The 22,207-nt window shown below is 44.2% G+C and overlaps 1 long non-coding RNA gene across 1 annotated transcript; it reads left to right on the forward strand.

Moving 5' to 3' along the window:
• The first annotated feature begins 69 nt into the window (after positions 1-69).
• On the forward strand, positions 70-14,242 carry LOC132597807 (uncharacterized). Its single transcript, XR_009565179.1, has 3 exons — positions 70-154; positions 3,148-3,284; positions 13,287-14,242. It is a non-coding gene; the product is annotated as an uncharacterized lncRNA (long non-coding RNA).
• Positions 14,243-22,207: the final 7,965 nt, after the last annotated feature.

Raw genomic sequence — 22,207 nt, forward strand, 5'->3', positions numbered from 1 at the left:
GCGGCGCGGCGGTTTAAACTTCCGGGCGGGACCTTGGGGGCGGGGCTCGAGGACGTCAGCGCACGCCCTGTGCGCCAGCACGCAGCCCCGTCTCCCAAGGGGACCCGGCTTGAGGAGCAGTGGTGGAAGCTTCGAGACTAGGACGGCGCGAAAGGTAGGCGGTGTGGAGAATTTGGGGTTTCGAAAACGCGTTTGCTGACTGATCCAAACAAAAGTGAGACATGATTGTATCAGCGCATTTTAAAAGTAAACTCCCACTAAGTGTCTGTGCTCGCGCCGCCCAGGAGAGAGTGTGCACTTCGTGAGGGACACAGGAAAGGCTGAGTGAACGTTTGCCTGTGGTCCGTTACCTGGTGCGCGGGTGTGTGAATTTCTGCGGAGAGTCCTTAATTTCTGTAGTTTCTGCTGACTTGACACGGTGGTTGGCAAACGGTGACGTGTTCCGTGCATTCAGGACATGATCGTGGTTACTAATAATCACTTTGTTTATTTATTTGTACTGACAACTCCGAGAATTTACTACTGAATATCCACTTTACAGAGGAGAAACTGAGGCGTAGGAAGTGAAGTGACTGAGTGAGAGGAAGGACTCAGACGATTGGTGTCAGTAAATTAACCCTGCAAGGAGGCCGTTAGACCGCAGTGGCTCTAGTGATGCGGCTGCTTACGTAAACCAACCAAAATCTAAGCCTGTCAACGCCTCAGGGTGACGAAAACCGCTGAGGACAACCAGTCACAAACCACCAACTAGGCGTTAAAGCCATAGCAAATCAGTCATTTCCTTGCTCTGCTTCTGCCCTTTTAAAATAAACATCTCTGCAGCTCCTGTGGCTGGAGTGCTCCTCACCTCTTCCGCTTTGTGGTGCCTGAATTGAATCTATTTTTGCTCACATAAAGTGTTAAAACTTTAAATATGCCTCAGTTTGTCTTCTAAGATTGGCCGTAGAAGTTGGATTTGTGTCCAGTTTCTAGAACAGTGGTCGTCCTCTTGTCAGGCCTTAGGCGTTACGTGTACAACGTTCCTCTTCTACCACCACCTTCTGGATGCCTCCACCCACTACCAGCTCCCACGCATCAGATCCCCTAGATGTGGTCAGCAGTGGCTTTTACATGCAACGTGCTCACATTATAACATCGCAGACACTCCTGTGTCCTCCAGCCAGTGTGTGAAGTGAAACATTACCATTCCTGTTGAAGAGTCCCTGGTGTGACCACTTTCCCAAACACAGCCACTCCCCAGCTGACCCTGGACTGTATTTTCTTTGGGGTCTGTTTTTCTTCAGATGATTTTCTAGTAATTTATACAAATATGTGATTCTGGATAAACTAATATATTTTACTCTCAATTTCAGGTTGCGTCCTTTGCTCTCCAGCAATCATTGGAGTGCTCTTTTCAATATGTCCACGCAGGGATTCAAAATAACAAAAATGCTTTTGAAAAATAATGTCGTAGGTTGACAGAGTGGTTTATAAATTATAGCATATGCTTATGCTCTTAATTCTTCCTCACAACCCTGCTTATCATGGCTGGAATTGCTGCTACCCCTGTGGGGTCAGCTGTGGGCTGGCTGTAGCCGGGCTGGGGGACTGACGGGGCCACATGCCTCTTATGCCCCAGCTAGTAACTGGGGCTTGTGCTCATGGCGGTAGCAGTGCTCCGAGAGGGAGAGTAGAAGCATCGTGGGACCTAGTTCTGAGCTGGCACACCATCGTTTCTGCTGCCTTCTATTGGCCATGGCAAGTCACCTAACTTTAAGGGTGGGGAAATCAAGTCTGCCTCTTGATGGGAGAAGTTGGAATGTTACATTACAAAGAGTGAGGACACAAGGAGTCAACCTGGAGCTATTTCTGCAATTTGGGATGGCGCTTGTTGCCTTCCTCGAGGAGGACGTCCAAAACCATTTTTCAAACATCTCAGGTTCCTGTAAATCTCCACCTCTGGTTTGGCGACCCATAAAAATTCCCAGTCAGTTTTGGTGAGGGGACACTTGGTGACAGTGTTGTCTTTCGAAATGAGTAGTTCCGTTACCGACATTACATTGCTCCACATACATTATTTATAAGGTTTCCCTGTTTGTATGTGCAAACTATTTGTGTGTATATTTTGAGAAATACATTGTACAGGCCTCTTTTTTATTTCTTCCACACACCCTAGAGATGTCATAGAGGCGATAAATGTGTCCAACTTTTTGAGAAATTGGAACAATCAAGACTTACCTGTATGGAATGCTGTTAACGATGTCAATTCCCGCGACAGTACCTTTCATCTGAGACACTTAGGGACTGTTAACAGATTAAAAGTAGTAAAAGACACGGATAGAGAGAATTTTCATTATCTTGTGCTCTGAAATCTTGGATTTTCGTTGGTTTGAATGGGCCTGAAAATGTATTTTTTTTTAGTAGGGACATAGAAGCCTCTAGCGGTATTCTTAATAAAGCAAGGTGAGTTATAAGCAATCATCTGATGGAGGGTAAATGTACCACACTCCAGTTTAAGAAAAATACAATATAAAAGTCTTACCATGTTAGAAAATCTTTATATGATCTTTTGTAAAAAAAAAAAAAAAGCTTCAAGAAACATAAAGACATGACACCATATTCAGTTTCAAGTCAGTGACTTGTAAGCAAGGCAAAGCAAAGACAGTCTGATTAAGGCCGTTGCATTGTTCTGGCATTTTTTAGGTCTCACCCATTTCTGTGGCCTTTTTAGAACCTAAGCTTCTAGGGCACAGAGAACTTCATCTTGACGTAGGGCTGAGCAAATGCACGGAGCATCTCTCAATAAGTAGGCATTAAATTCTTAGTCCAGAAGGGGCCTTGAGATGCCCTCTCTTTACTCCTTGGTAGAACTGTTTTAACCATCCCGCGAAAACAGATCTTTTTCTTTAAATCTCAAAATTCAGAGATTCCACAATCAGAACTTCCTTCTCATATTGCCATGTGGTCTGCTGTGGGCATCTGTCGAATGGTGTGAACTCTGCGTGGGGAGTCTGGCATACCCTCCAGGCCCACGGTTTGGGCTGCGGTGGTGCCATGCTGTGCTCAGGGGCCTTCTTTTTTGGAAGTCTGGGCTCCAGTGAGCCTTGGTCATGCTCTTTTATGGAACCTTGGGTGCTAGACCACTCTGACCCTCAGTCTCATTTGCAGGTTCTGGGGAGGATTAAATGAGCTCATGTGATATCCAGGTGACTGAGGCAGAGTCGGCTCGGGATGAATCTTTGCTTCGTTTTCATTAGCTGCGGAGAAGACGATGACAGCTTGGTGCCTCTCCAACTTTAATATGGGTATGCCTCTTTTGTGGATCTTGTTAAATGCAGGCTGGTATTCAGTAGTTCTGGGTGGGGCCTGGATTCTGTGCTTCTAACAAGCTCCTAGGTGACGGTGACGCTGAGGGCAAGGGTTTGGCACCTGCGTTTCTCCCTTTCCGGAAGAGCAGGATGTCTGCCGCACCCCCACCCGAGAGGAGAAAACATCCGCAACGTGACTACTAGGAACCAGCTTCCCTCACATGCAAGGGTCCTGTACCACTGCTCCCAACCATTCTGTCTGAGGCGCAGCAAGCCAAAACACTGAAATGCTGAGGTTTGCAGCAAAGAGGAGGTTTATTCACAGGGCAGCCAAGCGAGGACGTGACGTGACAATAGGTCTCAAATGCGCCTCCCCAAAGGCAAGGGGCTTTGGGTATCTGTGGGATAAAGAGTAAAGAAGCAGGGCAGTATGAGGCATGGGGAGCGTGAGGAAAGGTGATTGGAAAAAGGTGTGTTCATCATTGCTCTGAGCTGGCGTAACTAGGCTACAGGCCTCGGCACATTCTCAGGCTGGAGTTGGGGAAAACAGGAGCAGAATGGAAGATGACAGCGTGTGAAGGAGGTGTGGTGTCCATAGGTTCGGGGTCTGACGTGCTTCCTGCTGAAGCACCGATGCCCGCCAAAGCAGTGAATGGGGTGCTGGGGAAAACAGGAGCAGAATGGAAGATGACAGCGTGTGAAGGAGGTGTGGTGTCCATAGGTTCGGGGTCTGACGTGCTTCCTGCTGAAGCACCGATGCCCGCCAAAGCAGTGAATGGGGTGCTGGGGAAAACAGGAGCAGAATGGAAGATGACAGCGTGTGAAGGAGGTGTGGTGTCCATAGGTTCGGGGTCTGACGTGCTTCCTGCTGAAGCACCGATGCCCGCCAAAGCAGTGAATGGGGTGCTGGGGAAAACAGGAGCAGAATGGAAGAGGACAGCGTGTGAAGGAGGTGTGGTGTCCATAGGTTCGGGGTCTGACGTGCTTCCTGCTGAAGCACCGATGCCCGCCAAAGCAGTGAATGGGGTGCTGGGGAAAACAGGAGCAGAATGGAAGAGGACAGCGTGTGAAGGAGGTGTGGTGTCCATAGCTTCCATATTAGAGGTACTGCCTGCCTGATCTGAGAGCAGAGAGTGAAAGTGGGAGAGGCTCTTCCTAGATTCTAAGTCCTCTGAATTTATAGCACTGGCTCTGCCTGGCTTTATGACATATCCATTGTAAGTGTCACAGAGAAGGAGCGGGCGGGGCAGGGGGTGGGGCAGGGGTCACATGCAAGCCCAGCTGGTGGCTTAACCCCAGCCCAAAGGCAAAGGGAGGGGCCCCTTCTGGACTTTCTAGTGGCTGGGACGTCTGGCTGTGGGTGGCAGGTGTTTGGCACCAGCTGGGCCACCATGCGGAGACTGTTGGAGACTGTGGAAGCCTCCTCCAGAGCTCACCCTGCCTGGGGACTGGCTCTGCAGGCCCCTCAGCCCTGCGTATGTATCGGCCAGGCCTTCCCCACCACGGGGCCCAGAGGCCAGAGCCTGCTCAGACCTGAGGGCAGGAGGCAGCCAGAGCTTACCAGGCTGTGGGCCACCTCGTCCGGAGACCTCCCCAGCTCCTCTGCGAGATCTGGAGACAGGATCGCCTTCTCCAGGGCTGCTCAGCTGCCAGCATCACCATGAGCCAGGTGGCCAAGGTTTCTGAGCAGGAGATGCAGAGCCCTGATCCGACTGGATGCTGCACCCCACGATGTCCCTTCCTGGCAGATAGGTTCTTTCTTCACTTCTTTTTTGCAATTTGGTAAAAGAACATTTAAACCTTGGCCTGTCCTTCAGGGTATATAGATGGTAGTGGCTTAGCCGGGATTCGATCCAAGCCTGTGTGGTTCCAGAGCTTGTGCTCTGGACTGTGGTGCCTCCTTATCGTATATGCTTCATGTGTTACTTGTTTTTTTTTTTTCCTTGTAGTCCTTATGGTACTTAGCCCTAAGTGCCATACCTGTAACAAACAGCTACACTGCCCTGTAGGAGGTCTTCTTTTGTTCAACGCCTGAATTGGTCATCCACCACACTGTGTTCTAATCTCAGAAGATACAGGTCAGGGACCACCAGTTGTCAGCATGGCACCATTCCATATTTCTAATTGAGGCTTGAAGCCCGTATTTTCCCTTTGTCTAGTTTGAAGGATCCAGATATGTAAAGATGATATTCTAGATAAATCATGGGCTATCCTGAAAGAAATTCACCAGTGAATTGTTCCGTATGGATTAGAAGCCAGCTTCTCTGGCCTTCCTGGAGTATATCCAGTAAGGCGTCTCATTCATGTCTAGAAAGCAAATATATCATTTATTGCAACTTCAGCGTGGAGCGATGTATTGGTATAAAGTACGATCAACACAATTTGGTCATTGTGAGTATGACAGCTGGGTCCACTCTTTACTACACATATGTAACTCTAGGGATTCTTATGCCCAAGGGAGGAGACGTACTCTTGGCTGTCTAGGACAAGGGAAGCATGTGTTGTTATTCAGGAGCTGGAAGCTTCAGCATGACAGGTAGGAATTGAACAATCCTGGTCCACACATCACTTGACCTTGCTTAAAACTTGTTTCTTTGGCTTGCTTCATTGGAGTGTTTTCTCCCTCCTGGGGCTGACATTGTCTGTTATGTATCATGCATGAGACATGTAGAAGTTTCAGAACCCAAAATCATATAGATCAGTAAAAACGTATATATATATATATAAAAACCTGTTGAAACTCACACTGGGCATAATTCATATATTCCAAAATCAGTTTGACCCTCTGCTCATGAGATTCTTTTTATGGTATGTCCCAGCAAATCTGGGCTTCCATCCCCAATAAATTTTGGGGTTGGAGGACACAAAAGCTTTTGCTCAGACCTAAATTCTGTGTGAAAAAAAGGGAAATATTATAAGCCCTTTGTAACCTCTCCAAGAGCAGAAATGATTTACAGCTGTGGCATTGAACCATAATTCCTCGATCTCATTTGAGAAGAGTTCAGTTAGAAACAGTGTCTTGATTTTTGTTTCTTTTGTTTCTTCCCTGTTTTCTTGTCTTGCTTACCAACAATCCATTGTAATTCATGAGTTAGTATGGCAGCAGGCTGAGTGTTCCCTGGAGCTCATTAAATGAAGTGTTTTTCCTAAAATGACGTTTGTCTCCTTGTTTTCAGCCCCTCTTCTTTCCTCTGCCCTTGACTATAACCAGAGCTCAGCAAAAGCTGAGTGACTTTGTGCAGACCTTACTTAGGCTCAGCCTTTTTTTCTTCATTATTTTATTCATGGCTCCTCCATTTCATTGTTTGCCTTCTCGAAATGTGTTGAAATCTTTCTGTGGTTGATGACTTCCAAAATATCTTGGCTTTTATTGGTTGATTAATTTTGGTATTTCTACAGTTTTATTTAGATATGGTTTCAGGAGGAACAGAAAGTAAATATATTTCCTAGTCTGCCATCTTGAGCTGAAAATCCCTGTGGATTTTAGCATCCAATGTTCCCATGGGAAAACACCCAACCATGGCATTAATAGATGTAACACTCAAGATTTCAGCTTTTCTTGAGCAATCACTAAGGATTTCCTATGTGGTCACTTCTAATGGGGAAATTATAACTATCTCATGACGTTGATTTGAGGATTAAATTAGATAATGAACATGAAAATGCTTTGTAAGATTTAAAAATCTGTAAAAATGTTTTTTGTTATTATTTGATTTGTTGCTACTTCAGCTTCACTTGACAGTTGTTTATGACCTTGCCTATGTGAGAAAATGCCCTCTGGGTTATTTTTTTGAAAGCCAGAATGTATTTTTCAACAGCTCAATGGAACTGGCATCATTTGTGAAGGTTAAGGGTGAAGGGGTAAATGTTTCTTGACACCTATCACTTTACAGTGTTTTCAGGAACTAACTGACTCATGTATTCCTCTTCCAAATTTGGTTGAGGACCTCCTACCAGCCACATGCTTTACGTCAGGTGTTGGCAAGCATTTTCTGGATTTTAAATATCTTAGGCTTTGTGGGCCATATACAGTTTCTGTAGCTTCTCCTCCTCTTTCCTCTTCAACAAGCTTTCTAAACGTGAGAACCATTATTAGCTCACAGTCCCCCAGATCCAGGCTGAGAGCCTGATTTGATTCGTGGCCATTATTTGCCAATTCCTGTTCTGCGTCTTCACTGAGGAGGGGGACAATGTTCGAGTAATCAGTTCTTTGAATCAACTGTTGGTCTTCTGGGGCTTGTCCTTGCTCTCCTACAGTCTCTAATCAGCGTGGCATCCAGAGAGATCTTGTTAAAACATAAGTCAGATCATGTCACGCAAATTTCTTCCATGGCTTCTTCACAGAAAATACAAAGTCCTCAGAGTGCCTCCACAGACCTAGAAATCTGGGTGTCTGTTTCCTCTCTGACTGTTTCCTTCTCCTCTCCAATTTGCTTGCTCTGTTTTCCACACGCTGACATCCTTTCTGCTCCTTGGATACTCCAAGCCTACTCTTGCCTCATTGACTTTTTGCCGCAGGCCAGCCGCAGAAAGAGGATTTCACCGCCCAGGGTCAGAAGGGAAGGGGTAAGGAACTGAAGTAGCACCGACGAATGGGGTCAGAAGCCCATGGGGTCAGAAGGCTGCAATGAGAAGCCCACTCACCGCAACAGAGGATAGACCCCCGCTCGCCGAAACTAGAGAAAGCTCGCATGCAGCAATGAAGACCCAATGCAGCCAAAAATAAATAAATAATACATAAAGTATAGAATCTTAAAAAAATCTATAAAGAATATTACAAGAATAGAATCACAAGCCAGTTTCTCCTTTGAACATGCATGTAAAATGTGTAAAGAGAAGCACAAACTACATCCATGGTATGTAAAACAATCATATATCAGAATCAAAGTAGCTTTATTCTGGCAATGCAAGGTTGCTTTAATGTCCAGATGTGAAACTGATCCCAGGAATGAATTAGAGTGGGAGAAAAGTCATTTAAAACTGAAATCTTGGGACTTCCCTGGTGGTCCAGTGTTTAGAACATGGCGCTTTCACTGCTGGGGCCCTGGGGTCCAATCCCAGGTCAGGGAACTAAGATCCTGCAAGACATGAGGCAGGGCCCCGAAAAAAAAAAAGGAAAGAAAGAAGTCTTAACCAGGAGAAGCACAAGATCGAATAAACATAACAGGTAACACCTTATGAAAAGTAGGTGAAGATTATGGAATATTCTAAAATTTAAAACAAAAAGAAACTTTTAAAGATTCAAAAGGAGGTGACAAATATTGTACATAGGCAAAAATAAAATGAAATAAAACATACGAGTGATGGGAGCCCAAAATTCCAGATGCCCAAGTCCTGTCTCTGAAGATTCTCATTCAATGGGTTCAGGATTTCCTCCTTATTTAAAAACCTACAGGTGATTCTGGTACGATTCACAGACACAATGTAAAGCTTCTCTTTTACAGGAAAGAATACCAGATTATTTTGTTATCTTATAGTTCTACTAACAGGTTGTACTATTGACGGATAAGTGTGCTGTGAAAATGCACCCCCACTAGGGATAAAAAAGGAACTAGTAGTCTCTACTGCTACTTGGTGGCAGCACGCACGTATTGCAAGGGCAATTATTGTAGCAATCCAAATTAGTGGAACATTTTAGAATTGGAAGACGACATACAGATCATCTAGTCAAGCTTCCAACTATTATAGTTGTGAAAACTAAGGCCCATATAAATGAAATGATTTATCTCCAAAGAGCATTAGTGAAAGTATGAAATAAAAAATATCTCTGAACTTTTAATTTAGTGCTGTTTTTATTAATCTCAAGTATTAGCTTAAACTTCAGTGTGACAGATTTGGGATTGAATTCCTGCTCACGTTTACTGATTGCGTGTCTTTTAGTAAGTTACTGAAACACTTTTTTTTAAAATAGACGTATTTAATTATTTATCTTTGGCTGCCTAGGCTCTTCGTTGCTGTGCACGGGCTTTCCCTAGTTGCGGTGAGCGGGGGCTACTCTTTGTTGCAGTACGCGGGCTTCTCATTGTGGTGGCTTCTCGTTGTTGCTGAGCACGGGGTCTAGGTGCGTGGGCTTCAGTAGTTGTGGTTCACGGGCTCTAGCACGCAGCTCAGTAGTTGTGGCACATGGTCTTAGTTGCTCCGCGGCATGTGGGATCTTCCCGGACCAGGGCTCAAACGTGTGTCCCGTGCACTGGCAGGTGGATCCTTAACCACTGCGCCAACAGGGAAGCCCTACAAACACACTTTTAACTTTGCTTTTCACGTATGTAAAATGGTGAGCCTTGACTGATACAGAATATGAGATAACCTAGCACTGTTCTTAACACATATATGTAGTTAAAACTTTTTGGCTCTCATCCCTCTTAAACAGCCTCTATCCTCTTAATAATGAATGTGTCTTTCAGCTAGCAGAGCACCCCAGAGCTGACCACATTCTGGCAAGAGATATAGGATTCTTTTTCTTACTGGGGGTTCTTTATACCTGAAATTTGAAGTGCACTTAAACATGAACAACTCTTGTTTATACTGTATTAATGGATTTGATGGATGAATTTTAGAAAGTAATATGCAGGAATTGAGCTGCCTTACCCTCAAGAAATATAATTCGATAGTGGTGGCTAGAACGATAAACAGTGTTTGGACAGGGAGTCCATATTGGATGTGAACTTCCTGTACTCCCATTCGTCTATTAAGAATAAAGAGAATCCTTTCAAAATGTGTTTTAAAGGGCAGTTATTTCTTTCTGCCTCATTTAAGTTACCTGCAAGAAAAAGACAATCTCCTGCATCCTTGTTTAATAGGCTTTTAATATAAAGCAGATAATTTTTTGCAACATTTCCCAAACTTTTCATTATCGAATTGGCTGAGGCTTCTCAACGATTATCATTTCACAACAATATCTCCATCTTCAGCCTCTTTCAATGAATTGGCCTAATAGATGTGCCATTGAAACAGAGCTTCACTCTCAACGTATTTTTAATTTTGTATTCAAAGGGTATGAAGGATTCAGCCATAACAGTGAGTGGATTTCTGATACATGCTACATGATGGATGCAACTAAGTGAAAGGAGTCAGGCATGAAAGGCTACATACTGTATGGTTCCATTTATATGAAATGTCCAGCAGTGGCAAATCCATACACACAGAAAAGATTCTACATCAGTGGTTGCCAGGGGTTTGGAAGAGAGGGAAATAGGGAATGACTCCTTAAAATGGGTGTAGGTTTCCTCTTGGTTGATGAAGATGTTTTGCAGCTCGGCAGTGGTGATAGTTGCACAACATTGTGACAGTAGTAAATTCCACTGAATGGTACAGTGACTTGTAAAATGATCCAAATGGTGAATTTTGTGTTATGTTCATTTTACTACAATAAAAAGGAGAAAGAATTCGGGAAAGACTTAGAGTTTGGGAAACTAAGGTGAACTGGTCAAGAAAAAGACAGCTCTATTGTTCAGTTTTCTCTCAGCTCTCCCAGTGCATTAATCCTCAGCAAAAAGTAGGCTGAACTTGTAGATGATAGTCATTCAACACAGTCCAGGGAAAAGTAAATAAAGTAAAACCCAACTCTTCTTCTTTAGCACATGTATGAAAGGTTAACTTGCTGCTCAGCCACGTGGACATTCATGAAGACGTTTCACTTTAGGTGTCCTCTACTTCAGTACTTTACTCACAGCGCATTCACACATGTAGGCAACAGCATTCCTTAATTCGATGGAATCTGCAGCACTGGTTGTGATCAGTCTCATGAAAAGAAAAGGAAAGGTGGCGCGGAAGCCAAGGGAAGAGATTTTCAAGACAGAGACGTTGTTTAAGATCTAACTCGGCTTGGCGGTCACAAAGATAAGGATTGAGAAGTAGTCCCCTGGACTTGTCAACGGAGAAATCATTGGGGGCTTCAAGGAGATCAGTTTCACGAGAGTAGTGGGGCAGAAACCAGATCACAGTGTTGATGGGGGGGGAGAAATGGGGGGCAAGTCAAGAAATTGATGGCAAAGGGAAAGAAGGGAGGGGTGGATAGGAGGACAGGAGAATGGAATGGAGGAGAGCATTTCCTTGTGGCTCTTTAATATGGCTGGGAGGGGCCAAAAGAGAAGGAGAGCGTGAAGATGTAGGAAGAGGGGGTGGCATCCCGAGCCCAAGGAGGACTGGCCCCTGTCTTCAGCTCCCACCAGCTGGATATTCCCTTCCTCTATCTTTCCATGTAGGCTGTGGAAGTTGCCCCTTGCCTCCTTGGATCATCTGCCCTGGATTCGTTCATCCTTTTCTTATTTCTCAGCACATCTGGGTCATACATTATGTGAAGACAAACAAATCACCACTGATGTTTAATTTTCTTGAAAAATCCCCCAGGCAGGTACCATTTTGGAGAACTACCTATTGTGCCTCAGCAAGCCAAAGTAGCCCATTTTTCCTCTCTCATTGGGAGAGATTGCTGTTTCTTGGAGAACCTGATGAAGAGGGTGAGTCGCACTTAGGAATAACGTTGCTTGAAATGTGCAAAAGGTGAGGTAATTTAGCTATGAGGGACCTCTGAGGCCTGAGACTTCCTGAGAGATGGCCGACTCACAGCTCCCATTTCTCTCTGACCCTGGGCTATGAGCTCATCAAATGAGATGGTAAATAAAGTCACTGACATGGTTTAAAGGATAATTTTGTTCTCTCTTGTTCACTCAGAGCAAACTGAATGGAATTTGCATACAACATATGGATGAACTATCCATACGATGGGGCTTGACCATATCTTCCGTCTTCCCCTTCTTTTCTACATCTGGCCTCTTTAGCTTTGCAGACTTAACCCCACACCATCAATCCACTGAGTCGGTTTGCTGTGCATCTCTTCCTCCTTCGCATCTTGTTATTGTCGTCACCTTGTTCTCCACTACCACCTCCTGCAGTAGCTGTTAGGTCCAGAGAGGTTGTTTCACTGTGAGCAAGTAACCGTCAATTCTATGGACAGTTTGAAGAGACTTGGCAGCCACGATTCGCCCACCCTTGTTTTGTTATACCAATGAGGGTCAAGGAGAATGGTGATGCAGCTGGTGTGCAGAGCCCAGGCAGTTCTGAAACATATGCTCCTGGATCCACACGTTGCTCCATATCCTGTCTTGCCTTTCTTTTTTCTCTCTCTTGACTCCATCCAGATTTCTGCTCTCCTTGTCTCTTTGGGGAGGAAGTCAGTACCATGTCCAGGTGTAGTCCCCAAATGCTTCCCACTTCCAGGTCCTATGTAGGCTTGTATAGCCACTTGCTTGGGTTGCCCTGCCATTCGTGATAACATGTTGAGTGTTTTCTGCCATAGGCTGTTTTTTCTGGTATCCTTCCTTCCTGAAATGTCAGAGGAAACCATTGAGATGGCATAACCGCCAGTTGACGCGAGAGCTGGACCCGGGCAATCATAGAGTCCTCACCCCTTCCCCTGACTTTGGAATATACATTCTGCCTGCCATTCCCACAGTGGGAACCATTTTTAAGAACTCAGAGTTGAGAGAGTAATGTGTTCTTGAGACCATGTAGAGAGTACACGTGAGTGAACCCTGTTAAGGTCTCTGTATAAACTCAAGATCCTGGTGTATGGGTGCTGAGATCTATTCATCTTTCAGCTGACAACAGCAAGCCTTGCAAGCAGGTTCCCTTGCTTGTTAAAACTGCCACTGACTAGTCTGGAGCGGGCTGCCTCTTTCTTCTGTCTCTCGTTGCCCTCTGTGTATAGGGGCCAGTTTTCACACCAGCAGATAATCTTAATGCTTTGTGTTTTTCGAAGTATGTACAAGTCAAATAATGCTTTTGTGAGGAAAATTATACAGCATTATACAGAGAATGAAACATACACTTTCCATTACATATTTGATGTACTAGTTGGTGTTAAATTGCCATGTTTCTTCACCCGTGTTCTTTGGTCTGTTTTTTTCTTTCGTGTCTGTTTTTCTTCAGATGATTTTCTAGTAATTTATATAAATATGTGAATCTGGATAAACTAATATATTTTACTCTCAATTTCAGGTTGCATCCTTTCCTCTCCAACAATCCTTGGAGTGCTGTTTTCAATATGTCCACACAGGAATTCAAAATAACAAAAATGTTTTTGAAAAATAATGTCGTAGGTTGACAGAGTGATTTATAAATTATAGCATACACTTATGCTCTTAATTTTTCATCACAACCCTGCTTATCATGGCTGGAATTGCTGCTACACCTGTGGGATCAGCTGGGGACTGGCTGTAGTCAGGCCGGGGGCCTGACTGGGCCACATGTCTCTTATGCCCCAGGTAGTAACTGGGGCTTGTGCTCATGGGGGTAGCAGGGCTCTGAGAGGGAGAGTAGAAGCATCGTGGAGCCTAGCTCTGAGCTGGCACACCATCGTTTCTGCTGCCTTCTATTGGCCGTGGCAAGTCACCTAACTTCAAGGGAGGGGAAATCAACTCTGCTTCTTGATGAGAGAAGTTGGAATGTCACATTGCAACGAGTGAGGACACAAGGAGTCAACCTAGAGCCATTATTGCAATTTGGGATGGCGCTTGGTGCGTTCCTCGAGGAGATCGTCGAAAACCATTTTTCAAACATCCCAGGTTCCTATAAATCTCCACCTCTGCTTTGGCAGCCCCTAAAAATTCCCACTCAGTTTTGCTGAGAGGACACTAGGTGACAGTGTTGTCTTTCCAAATGAGTAGTTCCATTACCGACATTACATTGCTCCCCATACATTATTTATAAGGTTTCTCTGTTTTTATGTGCAAAATAATTCTGTCTATTTTGAGAAATACATTGTACAGGCCTCTTTTTTTTCTTTCACACACCCGAGACATGTCATAGAGGCAGTAAATTGTCCAAATTTTTGAGAAATTGGAACAATCAAGACTTACCTGTATGGAATACTGTTAATGATGTCAATTCCCACTACAGTACTTTTCATCTGAGACACTTAGTGTCTGTTAACAGATTAAAGGTAGTAAAAGATGTGGATCGAGAAAATTTTCATTACCTTGTGCTCTGAAAACTTGGATTTTCATTGGTTTGAATGGGCCTGAAAATGTATTTTTTTAAGTAGCGGCATAGGAGTAGGGGAATATCTCTACCTAGAGATAGAAGAGTATACACTTAGAGATAGAAAAGTATACTCCTATAGACAGAAGCGTATACACCTATAGATAGAAGAGTATACACCTAGAGATAGAAAAATATACATCTAGAGCTAGAAGAGTATACACATAGAGATAGAAGAGTATACACCTAGAGTTAGAAGAGTATACTCTTAGAGAGAGAAGAGTATATACCTAGAGATAGAAGACTATACACCTAGTGAAAGAAGAGTATACTCCTAGATATAGAAGAGTATACTTCTAGAGATAGAAGAGTATAATCCTAGAGATAGAAGAGTATACACTTAGTGATAGAAGAGTATACACTTAGAGATAAAAGAGTATACACACAGCGATAGAAGAGTGTGCTCTTATAGATAGAAGAGCATACACCTAGAGATAGAAGAGTATACATCTAGGGATAGAAGAATATACTCCTAGAGATAGAAGAGTATACACCTAGAGATAGAAGAGTATACTCCTAGAGATAGAAAAGTATACACCTAGAGATAGAAGAGTATACAACCTAGAGATAGAAGAGTATACACCTAGAGATAGAAGAGCATACACCTAGAGATAGAAGAGTATACATCTAGGGATAGAAGAATATACTCCTAGAGATAGAAGAGTATACACCTAGAGATAGAAGAGTATACTACTAGAGATAGAAGAATATACACTTAGAGATAGAAGAGTATACACCTAGAGAGAGAACAGTATACACCAATAGATAGAAGAGTATACTCCTAGAGATAGAAGACTATACACCTAGAGATAGAAGAGTGCACACCTAGAGATAGAAGACTATACACCTAGAGATAGAAGAGTATACTCCTAGAGATAGAAGAGTATACACTTAGAAGAGTATACACCTAGAGATAGAAGAGTATACACCTAGAGATAGAAGACTATACACCTAGTGAAAGAAGAGTATACTCCTAGAGATAGAAGAGTATACACCTAGAGATAGAAGAGTATACACCTAGAGATAGAAGAGTATACACCTTGAGATAGAAGAGTATACACCTAGAGATAGAGCAGTATACACCTAGAGATAGAAGAGTATACACCTAGAGATAGAAGAGTATACACCTAGAGATAGAAGACTATACACCTAGTGAAAGAAGAGTATACTCCTAGAGATAGAAGAGTATACACCTAGAGATAGAAGAGTATACACCTAGAGATAGAAGAGTATACACCTAGAGATAGAATAGTATACACCTTGAGATAGAAGAGTATGAACCTAGAGATAGAGCAGTATACACCTAGAGATAGAAGAGTATACTCCTAGAGATAGAAGGGTATACACCCAAAGATAGAAGAGTATACACTTCTAGTATGGACACTCTCCCTTACTAAGGCCATGAAACTACTCCTAACTCATGAAGTGACAATCTATCTAAATCAGGTCTTGACATACTCTTAAGTGAGGCACCGACACTGTCCCTAACTACAACCCTGACACTACCTCTCATTCAGGCACTGAAACTGTCCCTAAAAAAGATCAACGCATTACCCCTAACTCTGGCCATAACTACTCTTTTTTTTTCTTTGCATTTCGTGGGCCCTCAGTGTTGAGGCCTCTGCCATTGTGGAGCACAGGCTCTGGACACACAGGCTCAGTGGCCATGGCTCATGGCCCGAAACGCTCCGCGGCATGTGGGATCCTCCTGGACCAGGGCACAAACCCATGTGCTCTGCTTTGGCAGGTGGACTCCCAACCACTGCGCCACCAGGGAAACCCCATAATTCTACTCTTAAATCATGTGCTGACACTGTGTGTAACTAAGGCCCTGAATATACTCCTATCTCAGGCACTGACTCTGTCACTAACTAAGACCAGGACACTACTCCCAACTCGGGAACGGACACTGTCCCTAACTAAAGCTGTGACACTAATCCTAAATCAGGCACTGGCACTCTGCCTAAATAAGGCCTTGACAATACTCTTAACTGAGGCACTGACACTGATCCTAAGACCTTCACACTATTGCTAATTCAGGCCATAACACTACTCCTAACTCAGGAACTCATTATCTCTCTAACAAATGCCCTGATACTACTCCTAACTCAGGCACTGACACTCTACCTAATTAAGGCCTTGAAATACTCTTAACTAAGGCACTGACACTGTCCCTAACTTAGGCCATCACAATAATCCTAACTCATGCACTGGCACTGTCCCTCAAAAAGGTCCTTACTCTACTCCTAACTCAGGCCATGACACTATTCCTAACTCAGGCAAGGACACTCTCCCTTACTAACGCCATGAAACTACTCCTAACTCAGGAACTGACACTATACCTAACTGAGGCCTTGACATACTCTTAATTCTGGCAGTGACACTGTCCCTAACTAAGTTCCTGACACGACACCGAACTCAGCCCGTGACAATACTCCAAAATCAGGCAATGACAGTTTCCCTAACTAAGACCATGACACTACTCTTAACTCATGGAATGACACTCTACCTAACTAAGGCGCTGTTACTACTCCTAAATAAGGCACTGACACTCTCCCTAACTAAGTGTCTGAAACTACTCGCAACTCAGGCACTGAAATTGTCCCTACCTGTAGCCATGACACTTATCCTAACTCAAGAATTGACACTGTCCCTAAGTAAGGACCTGATACTACTCCCAACATAGGCCATGACATGGTCGGTAACTTAGGCCCTGTTTCTACTCCTAAATCAGGGGCTAACACAATACCTAATGAAGGCACTGATGCTATTCATAACTCCGGCCTTGACACTGTCCCTAACTAAGGCCGTCACACTACTCCTAACACAGGCCCAACACTACTGGTAACTCAGGCACTGACTCTGTCCCAAACTAAGGCTGTAACCTTACTCCCAACTCAGGCACTGACACTGTCCCTAACTAAGGCCCTGACTCTACTCCTAAATAAGACACTGACACTTTCCCTAACTAAGGCCCCGACACTACTCCTAGTTCACGCACTGAATCTGTCCCTAAAAATGGCACTCATATTACTCCTAACTCTGGCCCTATCTCTACTCCTAACACACGTACTGACACTGTGCCTAACAAATGTCCTGACACTACTCCTAACTGAGGCACCAACACTGTCCCTAACTAAGACCAGGATGCTACTCCCAACTCAGGAACGGACACTGTCCCTAACTGAAGCTGTGACACTAACCCAAACTCGGGCACTCACACTCTGCCTAACTAAGGCCTTGACAATACTCTAAACTGAGGCACTGACACTGTCCCTAAGGCCCTCACACTACACATAACTCAGGCCATAACAGTACTCCTAACTCAGGAAGTGACTTTCTCCCTAACAACGGCCCTGACACTACTGCTAATTCAGGCACTGACACTCAACCTAACTAAGGCCTTCACATACTCTTAACTGAGGCACTGACACTGTCCCTAAGGCCCTCACATTACTCCTAACTCAGGCCATAACACTACTCCTAACTCAGGCATTAACATTGTCCCTAACTAAAGCCATGGACTTACTCCAAACTCAGGGACTGACACTATCCCTAAATAAGGCTCTGACACTACTACTAACTCAGGCCGTGACAGTACTCCTAATTCAGGCTCTGACACTCTCCCTGAAAATGGCATAGAGTATTATACTCTTACCCTAGGCACTGACTATGTCCATAACTAAAGCTCTAACACTACTACTAACTCAGGCAGTGACAACGTCCCTAATTGAGACCCTGGCAAAACTACACTCTCAGGGACTGGCACTGTCCCTAACTAAGGCCCTTATGCTGCTCCCAACTCAGCCAGTGACACTACTCCTAACTTAGGCAAGGACAGTTTCCCTTACAAAGGCCATGAAACTAACTCAGTTCCTAACTCAGGAACTGACACTTAGTACCTAAGGCGTTGACATACTCTTAACTGAGGCACTGACACTGTAACTAACTAAGGCCCTGGCACTACTCCTAACTCAGCATGTGACACTACTTCTAACTCAGGCAATGACAGTGTCCTTAGCTAAGGCCATGACACTACTCCTAACTCAAGCCATAACACTACTCCTAACTCAGGAACTGACTTTCTTCCTAACAAAGGCCCTGATATTACTCCTAACTCAGGCACTGACAGTCTACCTAACTAAGGCCTTGACAATACTCTTAACTGAGGCACTGACACTGTCCCTAACTAAGGCCTTCAAACTACTCCTAACTCAGGCCATAACACTACTCCTAACTCAGGAACTGACTTTCTCCCTAACAAAGGGCCTGATATTACTCCTAAATCAGGCACTGACACTCTCCCTAACTAAGGCCTGGACACTATTATTAAATCAGCAGTGACACTTTCCCTAACTAAGTCTGTGACACTACTCGCAACTCAGGCACTGACGCTCTCCTTATCTAAAGCCGTGACACTACTCCTATCTCTGGCATTGACACTGTCCTTAACTAATGGCCTGAAACTACTCAAAACTCAGTCACTGACACTGTCCCTAACTAAAGCCGTGACACTACTCTCCTATCTCAAGAATTGACACTATCTCTAAGTAAGGGCCTGAAAATTCTCCCAACACAGGGACTGACACTGTCCTTAACTAAGGACCTGATACTATTCCCAATGTAGGAAGTGACATGGTCTATAACTTGGGCCCTGTTTCTATTCCTAAATCAGGCCCTGATAATATATCTTATGAAGGCACCAATGATACTCAGAACTCAGCCCGTGACACTAATCCTAACTCAGGTATTGACACTGTCCCTAACTAAGGGACTGAAACTACTCACAACTCAGGCACTAACATTGTCCTTAACTAAGGACCTGACATTAATCTCATCTCAGGCCCTCATACTCTGACTAACCAAAGCCTTGATAATACTCTAAACTGAGGTACTGACACTGTCCCTAACTAAGGCCTTCACAGTACTCCTAATTCAGGCCATAACACTACTCCTAACGCAGGAACTGACATTCTCCCTAACAAAGGATCTGATACTACTCTTAACACAGGTACTGGTACAATACTTAACTAAGGCCTTGACATACTCTTAACTGAGGCACTGAAACTGTCGCTAAAGGCCTCACACTACTCTAAATTCAGGCCATAACACTACATCTATCTCAAGCACTCACACTGTTTCTAACTAAGGGCCTGACACTACTACTAACTAAGGCACAAACATTGTCCCTAAGAAAGACCCTCAAAATACTCCTAACTCAGTTCTTAATGCTACTACTAACTCAGGCACTCATACTCTGCCAATCTAAGGCCTTGACAATAATCTTAACTGAGGCAATGACACTGCCCCTAACTAAGGCCTTCACACAACTCCAAACGGAGGCCATAACACTACACCTATCGCAAGCACTGACATTGTCCCTAACTAAGTGCCTGACACTACTACTAACTAAGGCACAGACAGTGTCCCTATGACCGGGAAGCTACTCACAACTCAGGAACGGACACTATCGCTAAGTACAGCCGTGACATTAATCCTAACTCACACACTCACACTCTGCCTCACTAATGCCTTGACAATACTCTTAACGGCGACACTGACACTGTCCCTAACAAAGGCCTTCACACTACTCCTAACTCAGGCCATAACACTACTCCTAAGTCCGGTCTTAACACTACTACTAACTCAGGAACTGACTTTCTCCCTAAGAAGGCCCTGATACTACTCCTAACTTAGGAACAGACACTCTAATTAATTAAGGTCCTGACATACACTTAACTGAGGCACTGACACTGTTCCTAAGGCACTCACACTACTCCTAACTCAGGCCATTACACTACTACTAACTCAGGCCATAAAACTACTCCTAATTCAGGAATTGACTTTCTCCCTAAAAAGGCTCTGGTATTAATAACTCAGGCACAGACACTCTACCTAATTAAGGCCCTGACATACTCCTAACTGAGGCAAGAACACTGTTCCTAAGGCACTCACACTACTCCTAACTCAGGCCATAACACTACTCTTAACTCAGGCACTGACAATGTCCCTAGCTAAAGCCCTGACACTACTATTAACTGAGGCACAGACACAGTCCCTAAGAACAGGATGCTATTCACAACTCGACAACGAACATTTTCCCTAACAAAACCAGTGAAAATAATTCTAACTCAGGCACTCAACCTCTGCGTAACTAAGGCCTTGACAATATTCTTAATGGAGGCACTGATACTGTTCCGAACTAAGACCTTTACACTACTCCTAACTCAGGCCATAACAATACTCCTATCTCAGGCACTGACACTGTCCCTAACTAAGGTCTTCACACTACTCCAAACTCAGGCCATAACACTACTGCTACCTCAGGAACTAACATTCTCCCAAAAGAGGCCCTGATACTACTCCTAACTCAGGTACAGACACTCTGTTAAGTGTATGTCAACTAAGGCCTTGACATACACTTAACTGAGGCACTCACAATGTCCCTAACTAAGACCAGGACGCTACTAACAACTCAGGTAGGGACACTGTCCCAAACTAAAGCCATGACACTAATCCTAACTAAGGCACTCACACTCAGCCTCCCTAAGGCCTTGACAATACTCTTCAAGCAGGTACTGACACTGTTCCTAACTAAGACTTTTACACTACTCCTAACTCAGGACATAACACTACTCCTAACTCAGGTATTGACACTGTCCCTAACTAAGTCCCAGAGACTACCAAAAAATGAGGCATAGACACTTTCCCTAACTAAGACTAGGATGCTATGCACAACTCGGTAACAGACACAGTCCCTAACTAAACCCATTACACTAATCCTAACACAGTCACTCACACTCTGCCTCACTAAAGCATTGAAAATACTCTTAACTGAGGCACTGAAACTATCCCTAACTAAGGCCTTCATATTACTCCTAAATCAGGCCATAACACTATACCTAACTCGGAACTGACTTTCTCCCTAAAAAGGAACTGATACTACCCCTCATTCAGGCACTAACACTGTCCCTAACTAAGGCCCTGACACTACTATTAACTGAGGCACTGACACTGTTCGTAAGGCATTCACACTTCTCCGAACTCAGGCCATAACACTACTCCTGACTCAGGTACTGACAATGTCCCTAGCTAAGGCCCTGACACTACTATTAACTAAGGCACAGAGATTGTCCCTAACTAAGAACAAGATGCTATTCACAACTCCGGAACGAACATTGTCCCTAACGAAACCTGTGAAACTAATCCTAACTCAGGCACTCAACTTCTGCACAATTAAGGCCTTGGCAATATTCTTAACGGACGCACTGACACTGCTCCTAACTAAGACCTTTACAGTACTCCTAACTCAGACCTTAACACTACTCCTAACTCAGGCACTGACCATGTCCCTAACTAAGACCAGTACGCTACTCACAACTCGAGAACAGACACTGTCCCTAACTAAACCCGTTACACTAATCCTAGCACAGGCACTCACACTCTGCCTCACTAAGGCCTTGAAAATACTCTTAACTGAGGCACTGACACTTTCCCTAACTAAGGCCTTCATGCTAATCTTAACTCAGGCCATAACACTACTCCTAAATAAGGAATATACTTTCTCCCTAACAAAGGACCTGATACTACGCCTAACTCAGGCACTGACACTCTACCTAATTGAGGCCTTGTCATACTCTTAACTGAGGCACTGACACTCTCCCTGACTAAGGTCTTCACACTACTCCTAACTCAGGCCATAACACTACTCCTATCTCAGGCACTGACACTGGCACTAAGTAAGGCCTTGACCCTACTACTAAAGAAGGCACAGACTGTCCTTAATAAAGACCCTCACACTACTCCTAATTCAGGTCTTAATGATACGCCTAACTCAGGCACTGACACTGTCCCAAACTAAGGCCATGGCACTACTCCTA

Source organism: Globicephala melas, chromosome 9 (assembly GCF_963455315.2).
Source record: "Globicephala melas chromosome 9, mGloMel1.2, whole genome shotgun sequence".
Lineage (NCBI taxonomy): Eukaryota > Metazoa > Chordata > Mammalia > Artiodactyla > Delphinidae > Globicephala > Globicephala melas.